The sequence below is a fragment of the Artemia franciscana genome, chromosome 4 (assembly GCF_032884065.1).
Source record: "Artemia franciscana chromosome 4, ASM3288406v1, whole genome shotgun sequence".
Lineage (NCBI taxonomy): Eukaryota > Metazoa > Arthropoda > Branchiopoda > Anostraca > Artemiidae > Artemia > Artemia franciscana.
Window position 1 is genome coordinate 47,069,425 of NC_088866.1, and position 13,559 is coordinate 47,082,983.

The following is a 13,559-nucleotide window of genomic DNA, read 5'->3' on the forward strand; positions in this document are numbered from 1 at the left end:
TTTAAGCAACAAGATAAATTGGGTGAAAGCTTTCGTGATTTCTTCAATTCCATAGCACGAAACGTTGATTTTGGCCCCGTGAAAGCTAGAATACTCGTAAATGATAATTACGAGACACCCAATCAATTTAGAAGCATTGAAACCAATGTATAAGATATCTCTGTTAAAGCGGTCATAGGTCGTAGTATATCGTGTTTTTTCCTAAAACGGAAGAAATGACCCGGCTCTATGGAATAGATTTCTAGGATATGCAATAATTTTTAAGTTTCATTTCACTGAACTGATTCATTAGGGGTTTCAGAATTTTGTGGGTTCAGCGGTTTCAGGCCTGAAACCTTTAGGTTTTCGTTATAAGCTGTCCTTCTTTCAGACAATGGTGAGGGGTTTTAGATAAAAGTGGGAGGGCATTCAACACAATTTCCTGGCCTGAACACATATCCAGGCCTGAAACAAAATATAAGATTTTGCAAGATTATTAAGTGGGTTGTTAATGATTTATACTGAACTAGTAAAAACCAAGAGGGAAGGTGACCCATGTTCATAGTTAAAATATCACTAGATGCATAAAATTAGGTTTTCATTATAAACTGTCCTGCTTCCAGACATTAGTGAGGGGGTTTAGATAAAAGTGGGAGGGTATTCAACACAATTTTCTTAGGAAAGCGTTTGTACTAAGTTTGTAACATTGCCGCAAATTGAAATTGGAGATATATGATATTGAGATAAGAATGAGAATAGTTTAAACTTATTACGTTTTGAGAAAATTTGAGCTTAGTTAATTTCGAAGACCACACTGCCTTTACATAATGACAAATAACTGAGTGAATAGGAATAAACACTTTCATTGGACAGTCGTAAAACAATTAAAAGAATATCTAGTATACTCTTTGATTGTTTTTTTCACTATAGAAAAAGGATTTATCCCTATTTGAACTATTATTTATCTCAACTTGAACTTATTGCAATAGAAATTACTGTCTCTGGTGAATTGTGTTGTTATACTATTAAGTAGGACCATATCCAGGATTTTGTTTGGGAGGTGGGGTAAAAGAAAACTTTAAAAACTCATAAAAAATTTTGTTGAGTAGCTTTTTTATTTCGATTGGTGTGTTGGACGGGAATTTCAGGGGAAGGAAAGGGGTTAACCTCTTTCTAGATCTGTGACCTAAATCGTACTTATCCTCCAGCCAAAAATAAACTAAAATTTAAAACTAACAAAACCAGACCCTTCCTCCCTGTCAAGACTAATGTTTGGAAATTATCAATTTTCTCTTTTTTGTATTTTTTTGTCATTAAAAACTTTTCAAAGGGATGATTTAAAGATATTCAATTTCTCTCGTTGCTTGGTTTTTATATGTTATAATTAAAAGCAACACTTTTATTTGTTATTCATAGACTTCTCCTGCTAATTATTAAACTTTAATGATCGAAACTACTAAAAATGGAATTAAATATAATATAAAAGTACAAACAATTAAAAAAATATGAATACTTTGGAAAAGATATAATGCATGAGCTATCACAGGCTATGACAAATAGCGCAAGGAGTTCCAATATAAAAGATCATCTTCATTAATCTTGGCCTCGCCATATGGTCGGCTTTTAAAAACTCGTCGCTGGCCATGGATTCGTTTGATAAAGTGGGGTGCAGCTAGCACTGAATACAAAATGAAAGCCATAATTAGAAGGATTAGCACCTAAAAGAAAATGATACATACTGCTTTGATTTATTCTCTAACTAACGTTAGCTAAATACATGGTTTGGACTTCGAAAATTTTTTTTATTTGAATACGATCAGACATGCATTATAGTAAAGTGTGCAGTCAATGGGGTGGGTGCAGTTGGGAGTTACTCGGTTTGATACCATTTTTTAACTTACTTCAGTATTTTTGCTTCTTTTTGCAACGGAAGGGGGTTGTGTTACAACTAGTTTACCCGAGGCATCACCAACCCTAGCAAGTATCTGCCTGTTTCAAGCTTGACTTTTTTTTTTATTTTACCTTATTATTTTTTTTTTTTTTTTGTTGTCATGCGAAGAGGCAGTAATTTGCCATATTCATAAGATTAATTCGTATAATCGTAAAATCGAGGTTCGGAACAGGGGTGACTCTGTAAATGGTGTGACTCTGGAAGCCCAGCCAGAGTCTACCCAGCTCTAATGGGTGCCTGGAGAAACTTTCGGGGAAAGAGACACTTGTAAGAAGTATCGGATGGGGGAAAAGAAGTGTCGGATGATTTAGCGTCGGATGATTTGCCCCAAACCACACCTATCAATCCCGACCGAAGGCAGCGAATCAAGAGATGGTACCTGTGCAACGCACAACATTGGAAAGTATTCCAAAAAAGTAATTTGGTTTAAAATAAAAATTAGTCGCCTGTTCTTAATAGCTTTACAGTTCTAAAATCCTAAAATGCATAAAGTAAATATAACTACCTTTTTGAAGAGGTAGGATTCTATGTCTGTAGAGATATTTAAATGAAATAATATCCTTTTCCTTTAGCCTAAAAGCTCTACGAGCAGAATTTAAAAGAAATACATATTGGTTTTGTGATTGTGGTGTTTAATATTTCAACTAAATACATAAATACTTACTGTTGCAGTATTTCGTTTGTATCTGAATTTTTTTGTCCAAATCATGCCCAAGTCAAACTAAGACACGAAGCAGGATGACGACCACGCTTTTTCTTGCTCTTAAATGGAGCATAATTGTAAATTTATTTATTTTCCTAAAATCACCAATACGCACAGATGCTACCACTAGTCCACCTTCCCCCCTTAAAAAAGCCAAAATCTGATCTTCACAGACTCAAAATTTCGCTAATCAAACAGGTCGTGGTAACCAAGTGTAAGTAAGCGATGCGGCTCAATAAGAACTGAAAATGTAAGAAAAAGATTCTTGATAATAACAGATCTATCAAAAGAGTCTACTTTTGGTCCTTGCTCAAAATGTATAGAATTCATAAAGTTTGATGTTACCCATCAAAAGTTACGAGCCTGAGAAAACTTGTCTAATTTTGAAAAAGGGAGCTAATCTTAATAAAAATCACACAGTGAGATTCAGAATATCAGAGAACCATGCTTTAGAGGATTGAGGCACCTATGTAAAAAATTTGGAATTTTGACTTTTTTGCCGTAAGCAAGATCACGGATGCGTGTTAATTTTTTTTTAGAGGTAACCGTATCGGACCAATGATCCTAGAAGATCGGGAGAGGGCTCATTTGATCGGAAATGAAAAGCTCTAGTGATGTTTTTAAGTAACCAAAAGCATTGGAGGGCAGCTACCCTCCCCCTCCCCCAAATTTTTATCCAAAATTGTCTTATTCAAATTTTGAGATAGCCATTTTCTTCAGCATAGTCAACAGATCTAATAATTATGTCTTTGAGGATGATTTGACCACACAGAGCCCCCGGGGAAGGGCTGCAAGTTATGAGCTATGCCCATTGCTTATATATAGTATTGGCTATTCGGAAGTATAAAAATATTTTCCATGAAGGAATTTGTGTGGGGGAAGGGAATTTGCCATGGGAGAGGATCTGGATTTCCCAGTATTAATTTAAAACTATCAAAAAATTAATAAAAAAAAGTTTTTTTCGACTGAAAGTAAGGAATAACGTTAAAACTTAAAACGAACAGAAATTATTCCTATATGAGGGGGTCGTTCCCTCTTCAGTACCATGTTCCTTACGCAAAATTTTCTTGAATTTTTTTAAACCTTATTATTCTACTTAAACGGTCCTTATATATCACCAGTCATTCTTAAATAATTGGGAAAGGAAAGTCAAATTTTAGCATAAAATTGAACTGTTGAACAAATTCCTAATAATATTTTTACCACTTAATTCAGAGTGGTTGGAGATGGGTATTATTTAAATGTAGATAAAAATATTGTGTGATGTTTATATTTTACGTGGGTGGAGCCATCGTACCCTCTAAAATCGTCTTGAATACACATTGAAGCATTTCTTATAAATAATAAAAGAGTAATTTTACTGTTTAATTTAAAGAAAAAAAACTCCTGATAGTATTTAACACAACCTCTCCCAAACAATTTCCTGCTATAGCTTCTGACGCCCTGCCTCACCTTTTCTAGTTCTGTGTCATTTGGTATAAAAATGAAATATTTTACACTTATGTAGAAGGATTACCGCAATGAAAAGAGCACTCATACCCACCCTCCTCTAACATCTTTTAATGCGTGGACCAAGAATATTTTCAGGGATAAAAAAGGATTAGATATTAGTTTATATCCGCCCCTCTACATTTTTTCCTTTTATTATTTAATATTTGTCTAACGGCTTTATGAGAATTCGGATGAGTGGCGGTTGAAATACAGCATAGAAATTCAACAACGCATATAATTGACTTATCTTATAAGCTTAATATAATATCTTATATATCTTAAAATATCTTAAAATATCTTATATATCTTAAAATATCTTATATATCTTAAATATCTTATATAAGCTTAACTTATCTTATTATACCCTATGATGTAGATTGGAATCCATGATTACTCTGATAAAGCTTTCCCTCTATCTAGTAGTATTCCCATCCCTCTTCACTCCTCAGTCACTTACACATAGGCTATTATATAACAAGTCATTTGTATATAATATTTTTTATAACCAAATAATGTGTCTTAGACATTTCAACGTAATACGCTCGTACATCATATGGAGCATACAAGCTAAAGGGGGTTTGGTTCATCGGAAGTAGAGTTGCAAATTGACTGAGTTAAAGGACTGTTAGACGAGTGTTGAATTTAAATAAAACAATATGTCAGGTCTAAACAGGTGTCTTCGCATTTTCTCGATTGACCTATCGTTTTTAAGAGGAGCCATAAATCATTGTCAAATTGAGCTTAGCTTTGCTAGGAAAATTCCAGTTCACGTTGAATTTACTCAAATTAAATGATAGTATAGAAAATTTAGTAACTTTGGGAAGAATGTTCATTATATAGTTGAATCAGAGGTAGCCAAAAATTATTTTCAACGTTGCATTAAGATTCTTCTCGATAAATAATGTTTATTCTTAATGAATTTCAGATATCGCGATGAAAACTATTAGCAAGAACACATATTTTATACCTTGAACTCAGATTTTGACTGAAAGCATAATTTGCGGTGGAAACAGTTAGTGTTGTGTCTTTAAAATAGCACATCTCTGATCATTCGGAAACATTACAGATTCAGAAACATAGTTATCATTTCTGACTTGATTTATGTCTCTTCAACCGTCACTAAGGTCTTAACCTTCACAGAATTCAAGATAATTACGATTGACTTAGCGGAGACGCTCGCTATAGAATTGGGTGAGGGGGATCCAGTCTTCAAACAATCCACTGCTTCCATCCTCCTTCTGGATTACAAAAGTGTGCTATAAATTCCCAAGCAAACAATAATCAATGTATATTAATGAATAAAGATGCTTACAGGTTTCATCTTTCTCGAGTATTTCTATTGTTCAGGTAGGATGGAGAAGGAGTGTTCACCACTGGTATCTCAGCACAGTGACAAGTGTGTATTATTCTGATGGTATAGACTGAAGCTAAATATTTTGAAACGAATATAGGGGAGAGGGGGGCGAAACCGTACGTTTTTGAGTTTTTGACCCCTATAAGATGTTCTTCTAAAGATACAAACTTTGTTTTTACATGAACAGAAAGCTTAAATATTCATCTTTCTTAGGATTTTTTTTCAATGACTTCCATCAAGTCGTTTCTCATTGAGACCCAAAAACATATGACGTCTTAAAGTGTCCGAAGTCGCCCCTACCGTGGGGCGAATTCGGACACATGAGGGGCATTTTCGGACATCTATTAGTAAACGATTCAAACAGTGCATTCAGATAATATAAAAGTAGCAGAATTAACTGGAATATCAAAAGAACTCTAAAGGTATTTCACATTATTATTTTATGGCATAGCAAGATAAGTCACACCCAAATACAAGGCCTTTGACTGCCTGATCGCCCTGTCCCTCTTGCAGCAAAAGGAGTAGGCAACTTCATAATTATATCATCAAAATCAGTTTCAGCAAAATCAGGCCATTCTGGGAAGATGGACTTTTCACTTGATTTGCGGAGGTAGTTTATTTTAGCTAATCTGCCACTCACTTCTTCAATCTCACAAACATAGTGTTGCAATCTTTGATGTTTAAAATTTGATGTTTTTGATGTTTTGATGTTCAAAAATTTGATGTTTATCAGAGTTTTTTTTCGCCATAAACCTCACAAGCACAAATTTTCAGGAGAAAATTCTTCGTCAGTCTGAAGTTCCCTAACACTTCCAATGTCTCCCTGATGGCATGTTTGAATGGTGCATAAACCGAAACATCAAGGGGGTGAATGCGATGAGAGCAATGGAGAGGAAAGGTCAGAAGATGAATACCATTATCTTTGCTCAAGGAAACTACTTCAATTGAAATATGTCTTTCATGATTGTCGAACAAGAGCAAAACAGAATTCTCTTTGCTAGGTTTAACTTCTTTCTGGAAGTACTACAATGAACAAACGAAATTTTCCGAGGTCATCCATCCACTGCAATGGGCTAAGCCAATGCATCCTGGTGGTCCATCTTGATACATTCTCTCAGGAGCCTTGACTCTTGGAAAAACAAACGCTGATGGAATAGTCTGACCAGTTGCAGACACAAAGCACAGCATTGTGGTATTTTACCCTCTTTCTGCAGACACGGTCTGTACCACATGTTTTGTCCCCTTTTTAGCAATCACCTTTGGAGCCTGAAAAACTGTGGGTACTCCTGTTTCGTCGCAGTTCCAAATCCTACCAGGACGAAATTGTAACTTGCTATACAGTCCCTGAAGATTACGAAAGAAGGCACCAATTACAGTGGCATTGAAGCCGGCAGCACAAGCCTGGCTTGTATTTTCCGGTTTTCTAATGGACAAATTGGCATTACGCTTCATAAATACTTTAAACCAGTCAAATCCTGCTCCTTCATTCAGCTCCCAACTTGGTGGGAATTTGAGCTTCAGAGTTGTTGCCCATTGGTAGGCTAACTTTCTCGTTGCATTTGGATTTAGTCCGTGTTTCAATATTGAACAGTTTTCGAGGTATATAGCAAGATCTCTCTCTTGTTTGGGAGTAAAAACGAACTTGGAACTCTCCCGAACACTATCATTATCATTGTTTGCACTTGGGCTACCCTTCTCAAGATCTTGCATTCTACTCTTGTAGCGTTTCACGGCATCCACAAGGGTAAACTTCTTCAAAGAAAATTCTTCCGTGGCTGATCAGAAAGATGAATTCTCATTTAAGACTTGTCTCACAACACGCTTCAATAATTCTGGATGTGGGGGGCCACCCCTTTTTCGAATATAGGTGCTAACCATCTGTAAAATCAAAATCTAAAATGTCAAGCACGGAGAGAGAAATGTCCCAAAGTTTTGTGAGCTGATTTTCTTTGAGAAAACATACTTCAAAAATAGTTCTTTGCCTGGGTGTCTGGATTGATGAATAATAGATTTTAATATATATTTTGTTGTGGGATTCTCGCGCTGGGGTGACCTCCTCTGTTAACTTGTATCTTGTATGTTTTTTTTATGACGAGATGTTGTGTTTTTTCTATGCATTTATACTGTCCCAGCCTTACGAGCTCTGCTCTCTGTTGGGGCATAATATTGTTTTTGTTTTTTGAAAGTTGAATTTAATAAGTTCTTATTCCTAGTCTATAATAAAATTGAAATATTTGGTAATTTCCTAGACCTAGCTACTTCAATTCCAGACTCGGAGATACTTCCATCAGCAAGGGGTGAAACCGGACACCACGAAATGTGTCCGGAGTCGCCCCCAAAAAACTGTCCGGAGTCACCCCTTATTGACGTCATTTTGAAAATTTACCTTTTTTTGGAAACCGCCAGACATTTCTTGATGAAAATTACGAGGAAAATACCGGAAACATACCTCTTATGATCCTTCTAACTTACGAACCTGTAGCTAAAATAGCTTGGAAAATATTTGACGAGGACTATAGGTGTCAAAATTTCCAGAGAGTATATAAAAACTTCTTTACCTCTTATCTCAGTAGTCTTTGGCATCAAATATTCAAAACTTCCGCCTAATGTGCGCTACATGAATGGCATCTAGCAGCGATTTTCTGAATGTATTAGTTCAAAGACTTTGGACGAGAGGTCCAACGGACGGTTTCGCCCCCGTATGGTTTCGCCCCCCTCTCCCCCTATATATATATCATACAACTTACCCCGTATGGGAAAACCGCACTTGTTTACTTTCACTGTCTTATTCTTTATTCTACACTCTCTTTGGTTTAATATGGGTACAAACGGAGTAAGGGAAAAAAATTGCTTTCTGAGAAATGGTATCTTTTCTAATTGGTGTATTTTTCGGTATTGCGAAACATTCAATTACGTAAGATCTGTAAAAGGATTGTAATTATAAAAATTTAAATACAATGCAGTACGGCATCCGGAATTTTTTTAGAAGGTCTGTTTTTGGTCAAGGATGTTCGATTTTCATTTTTCCCAAGGAAGTCAATAAATCTTCTTTTTTTTCAGGTTCGTTTTTCTTTTTCATTTTAAATAATAAAATATTGCTAAAATGTTTGATGAATGGTTCTTAGAAATTTTAAAATTCAAACGTCCCTTGGAGTTTACCAGTAATGGAAGGAGGTCTGGGGGCTTGATACTTGTTTTAAAGCGGATTTGAATAGTGAAGAAATTAAGCGGTATATGCAGGAAAGGGTAATGTTCTAGCCCTTAGAGAAATAAGCAAGTACTTAGAGAGAGTAAGGGGAAAGGTGGTATTTACTCGATCCCCTTGTGTGGCGATAAGAATGAGGTTCTGTGTCACATAATGTGTCTTTGTCCGGAATTGCAAGACTTAAGAAAATCTGTTCTAATAATTTGAGGTCAAGTGATGGTTTTGTTTTAGCAATTGGATCGTTATATTATGGGACAATAAAAAAATTGAAAAAATAATATTAAATTGGAAATGACGCATAGAAAACAAATTTCTAAAGGGGGAGGGGCTGTCTTTCATGTTCTTTTCCTTTTTGTAGCCATTACCCGTGTGGGTTGAAAACGTTTAGTTTCTGTCTGTCCTCTGTGCAATATTTGTAATTATGTGGGTTGGTTTTGTGATGTTATGCTCCTTATTATATTTGTTTTTGTTTTACAATTCTTTGTTTTTTCAGGGTTATTGTATAGGACTATGTTTTATTATGTGAGCTATTATCATGTTCTATTATTTTATGTCGTTTTTTTCCATGACCCAACGTGGTTTTTGCCTTAAACATCTATCTATCTATCTATGGTGATTTATTAATAAATGTTATTTAGCAAATGTTTAATGTTTATGAAAACTTAAGACAAGAATTGCTTTCCTACGATTGTCTTCCAATCTTTCTTCTAAGATATATGATTTCTATGATTGATAATTATCTTTCCGAAAGCATCTGCCATTCGGTAATTTAATCCAGGATTTAAAACTGTTGTGTGCTAAGCAGTGGCGTAATTTCTTTGCAAAATTTTGGGCTGGAGGGGGAGGGAGGACAAATTTTGGGTTAAATTTTCCCAATTCAAGTAATAACGACAGTGAAAATTTAAAAATGAGCTATATTTTGCCATAAAGGAAAGGATATGCTAAAGATAACGGACCTATTTCTGTGGATGCTTGAATTGTCAAATAAAAAAACTATTTTTTTAACTGCAAGTAAGGAGCGACATTAAAACTTAAAACGAACAGAAATTACTCCGTATATGAAAGAGGTTTTCCCCTCCGCAACACCTCACTATATTTGTGTATTTTATATATTTGTAAACGTGTGTATTACATTTGTGTCTATCTATATTTGTGTATTTTTATTACGTATATGAGGGGTTTTGCCCCCCCCCCCCGCTAATACCTCGATCTTTACACTAAAGCTTGAATTTTATCCCGTATCTTTAAGAATGACCACTGAATCACAAAGGCCGTGTAATAAATAGTTGCAATTACTAAAGATACTTTAGAGTAAAGAGCAAGATATTCTGGAGGAGACAAACCCCCTTATAAACGTAATATTTTATGTTCGTTTTAAGTTTTAATGCTACTGAATACTTCCAGGTGGAATTTTTTTTATTTAGTTTCTCATTGTTTTTTTTTTTAAATAATACTAGAAAATCCTGCGCCCCCTTCATGGAAATTCTCTTCCCTCATGATAAATTCCTCTATGGAAATATCCTCCCACGTAACTCTTTCCATCGACACACACCCACCCCAATGTGAAAAAGCCCCCTGAAAACATCTGTACCCTTCACAATAACCATTACTATATGTAAACAATGGTCAAAGTTTGTAACTTGCAGCCCCTCCCCCGGGGACTGTGGGGGATTAAACTGTTCCCAAAGACATAGTTATAAGGTTTTCGACTAGGTTGAATATAATGGCTATCTCAAAATTTTGATCTGGTGACTTTTGGGGAAAAATGTGCGTGCCAAGGGGGCCTAGGTGCCCTCCAATTTTTTTGGTCACTTAAAAAGGCACTAGAACTTTTAATTTCCGCTAGAATGAGCCCTTTCGGAACATTCTAGGACCACTGGTTCGACACAATCACTCTTGGAAAAAACAAACAAAAAATAAACACAAGCAAACAAATAAACATGCATCCGTGACCAGGCTCGAAACTTTTAATGGGTAAGACTAAACTTGATGAAACTTATATGTTTAAAATCAGCATTAAAATTTGATTCTTTTGATGTGACTATTGGTATCAAAATTCTGTTTCTTAGAGTTTCGGTTACTATCGAGCCGGGTCGCTCCTTACTACAGTTCGTTACCACAAACTGTTTGATTTTTGAAGAAATCAGACCTCAGCAGGTGTGGGTAAGCTGGTGTATGGAGGGGGGTTAAACCAAGTCCTAGGAGTGTTATTTACCCCCCTCTCTGCCTCATAAGAAATTCCGTTCCTGGTGCTAAGCGTATCTAAGATTCATTTGTGGCATTTGCGGATGCATTTCATACTGGTATACTGGTCAGCATCTTCATCCAAATCACTAAGCTGGCTTCGAAGTTTTCTCTGGCACTCAGTAGGGAAGACCAGAATTTTTTTTTTTTTTTTTTTTTTTTTTTTTGGTTGATACTCTTTTTTGCGTCTTATAAAAGGAGATATTAAAGTAGAGAGAGAGAGAGAGAGAGAGAGAGAGAGAGAGAGAGAGAGAGAGAGAACAAGAGAGAATAGAGGGAGGTAGGGAAAGCGATGGAGATATAGAGTGAGAGGGTGTGTATGAACGATGAGATCAGCCAAATCAAAAAGCCAATGACCTTAGAAAATTAAAATCAAACAGAAGAAAACAATTCAAGATTGCAACTGCTTCAGAAATTTCATCTTGCTTAGTGTTTTCAAAATTGTCATTTTACTAATTTCGATCAGTGAGACCTTAGGGGGTCTCACTTGGACTGTCATATGACTTAGAAAATCCTGAATGTAGAATTAATAATTAAACATTCGTTATAGAACTTATCTTATTTAAGGTACTTCAAAGTGCTATTCTTTTGTCAGCTAGAGGGTATCCAGGATTTTGTTTCTTTTAGGGGAGAGAGCGGTGGGGTTCAACAAAAATAAAAAACACATCACATTTTCTTATATGTGTATCGTTACTTTTGACGTTTTGGGTAGAAAAATTTCTTTTTTCTGGCGTGGAAGCACTATCAGATTTGAAAAGCAGGCGGCTATATAAATAAGAAAAAATGTCATAAATAAGAAGAACCGAAAAAGGCAAATTTGCAGTTGTTATAAATGATGATTTGTTGAAAATGAAGTATTTGGCTAGCCCATGGGCTTGTGTTGGGTTTCAAATTGGGGGGGGGGGGGAATCAGGAGACAAAGTTTATATTTTTCGAGTCACGCTTGAATCTGGCAAAATCAACTTGGATGTATTGATCATCGACATCAATTTCTTTTTCAAACTGCATTTGCCAGAAGCCGTTGGAATTTGCGTTAGCTGCATGGATTCATTCAAAACCATGTTCAATTTTGTAAGACGTCATAAATACCAAAAACCCTTTGTTCTCTTTAGCTGTTCAGAGTCCTTTGTCGTCTTGTGTATGTCGTGTCGTAGAAACTCAAAAACCAATTCTTCTTCGGGATTTTGATTGTGTCGGACTAACGCAATCAAAAACTGTTACGTTCCTTCACTCCATTAATGTTTTACTTTGTCTTCTAACTGTAAATTACTTTGTGCGATATCTTCATTTGCAATTCAGAGAGGTTTTTGCTCGTTATTGTTCCAGTCCTTTTTCTTTAGCTGTTCAGTCATGAACCATGCGTAATTTTGCATGCGTCATGGATACTAAAATAAAATTTGTGAATAATAAAATTTGTGCTTTTGAAATGTAACACATATGAAGTCACTCGCTTGATTTGTTTCTCCAACATTAAGGCTCTTAACGAGTTATTTTTTTAAACTCGTGATCTGTTTATATCATTTTTTCAGGCCAGAAAATCCAAGATGTTAATTATATACATAAAAAAAATATTTAGGTGTTTTCAACAAGAAAATTATCAAGAAAGCTAGTCAGCTTCTACAAACAAGTGAGGTGCTAAACACCCCCTCCCCTGTTTATCAAATCGTTTACCAGCTTTAGTGTTCACAAATCTATTTTATGATATATTACCGCCTTATAACTAGTTCTAGTTAACTCTGTGACACATGGGGATCATTATTATAAATTGTTTTGCTCAATTCCCTTGCCTTATTATTTTGGTTCCTTTTATATTTCTCTTCTTTATTCAATTGTGTTATTTTATTGATTATATCTCGTGAAGAGGAAGAATATTTGTTTTTATTAACAAAACCTAGAATTTTAGCTGAGATTGTTTCTTATTTTATGTTATGTTTTTAGAAGTGTTCCAGCAATTTGCAAATGAAGTACCACATTCTAAAATTTCAGCAAGCAGATCTACAGGAGGAAGATGCGATTTTGGAAAGAAAAACGAGATTTTGTTAATTTTTCAAATTAAATAACTGAATGAGCTTGAAGCTTGAGAAAATAAGAAAATTTATTTAATTTTGAAACTAAGTGTATTCGTAATTTATTCTGACATTAGATCTGTCTAATTAAGACATTTTTCTTTACCAGCCCTACTTTTTCTCACTTTTTCAGGTGTGAGACTCTTTTTCTCACTTTCTCAAGAGTACTTTTTATCACTCTTTCAGGAGTGAGACTCTTTTTTCACTCTTTCAAAAGCACTTTTTCTCATTCTTTCAGGAGTGAGATTCTTTTTCTCACTTTTTCAAAAGCACTTTCGAACTAAAATGGAAGAGTTGTGGGCATCAAGTCATGGCTGATCTAACAGTTCGTGTAACGAACTGTACTAAGGAGCGACCCTACCCAATAGTAACCGAAATTATAAATAAACGAAATTTTTATAACAATAGTTATATCAAAAGAATTGCATTTGAATGCTGATTTTAAATATATAAGTTTCATTAAGTTTAGACTTACGCATCAAAAGTTACGAGCCTGAGAAAATTTGCTTTATTTTAGAAAATCAGGGGAAAAACCCCTTAAAAGTCATAAAATCTTAACGAAAATC

The 13,559-nt window shown here is 35.1% G+C and overlaps 1 long non-coding RNA gene across 1 annotated transcript in view; it reads left to right on the forward strand.

Moving 5' to 3' along the window:
• The window catches only part of LOC136025670 (uncharacterized), a 268,288-nt gene extending 255,325 nt beyond the window's left edge, over positions 1–12,963 (forward strand). The window contains exon 3 of the long non-coding RNA XR_010617142.1: positions 12,866–12,963. This is a non-coding gene — a long non-coding RNA (uncharacterized LOC136025670). The remainder of the gene's footprint in view (positions 1–12,865) is intronic.
• Positions 12,964–13,559: the final 596 nt, after the last annotated feature.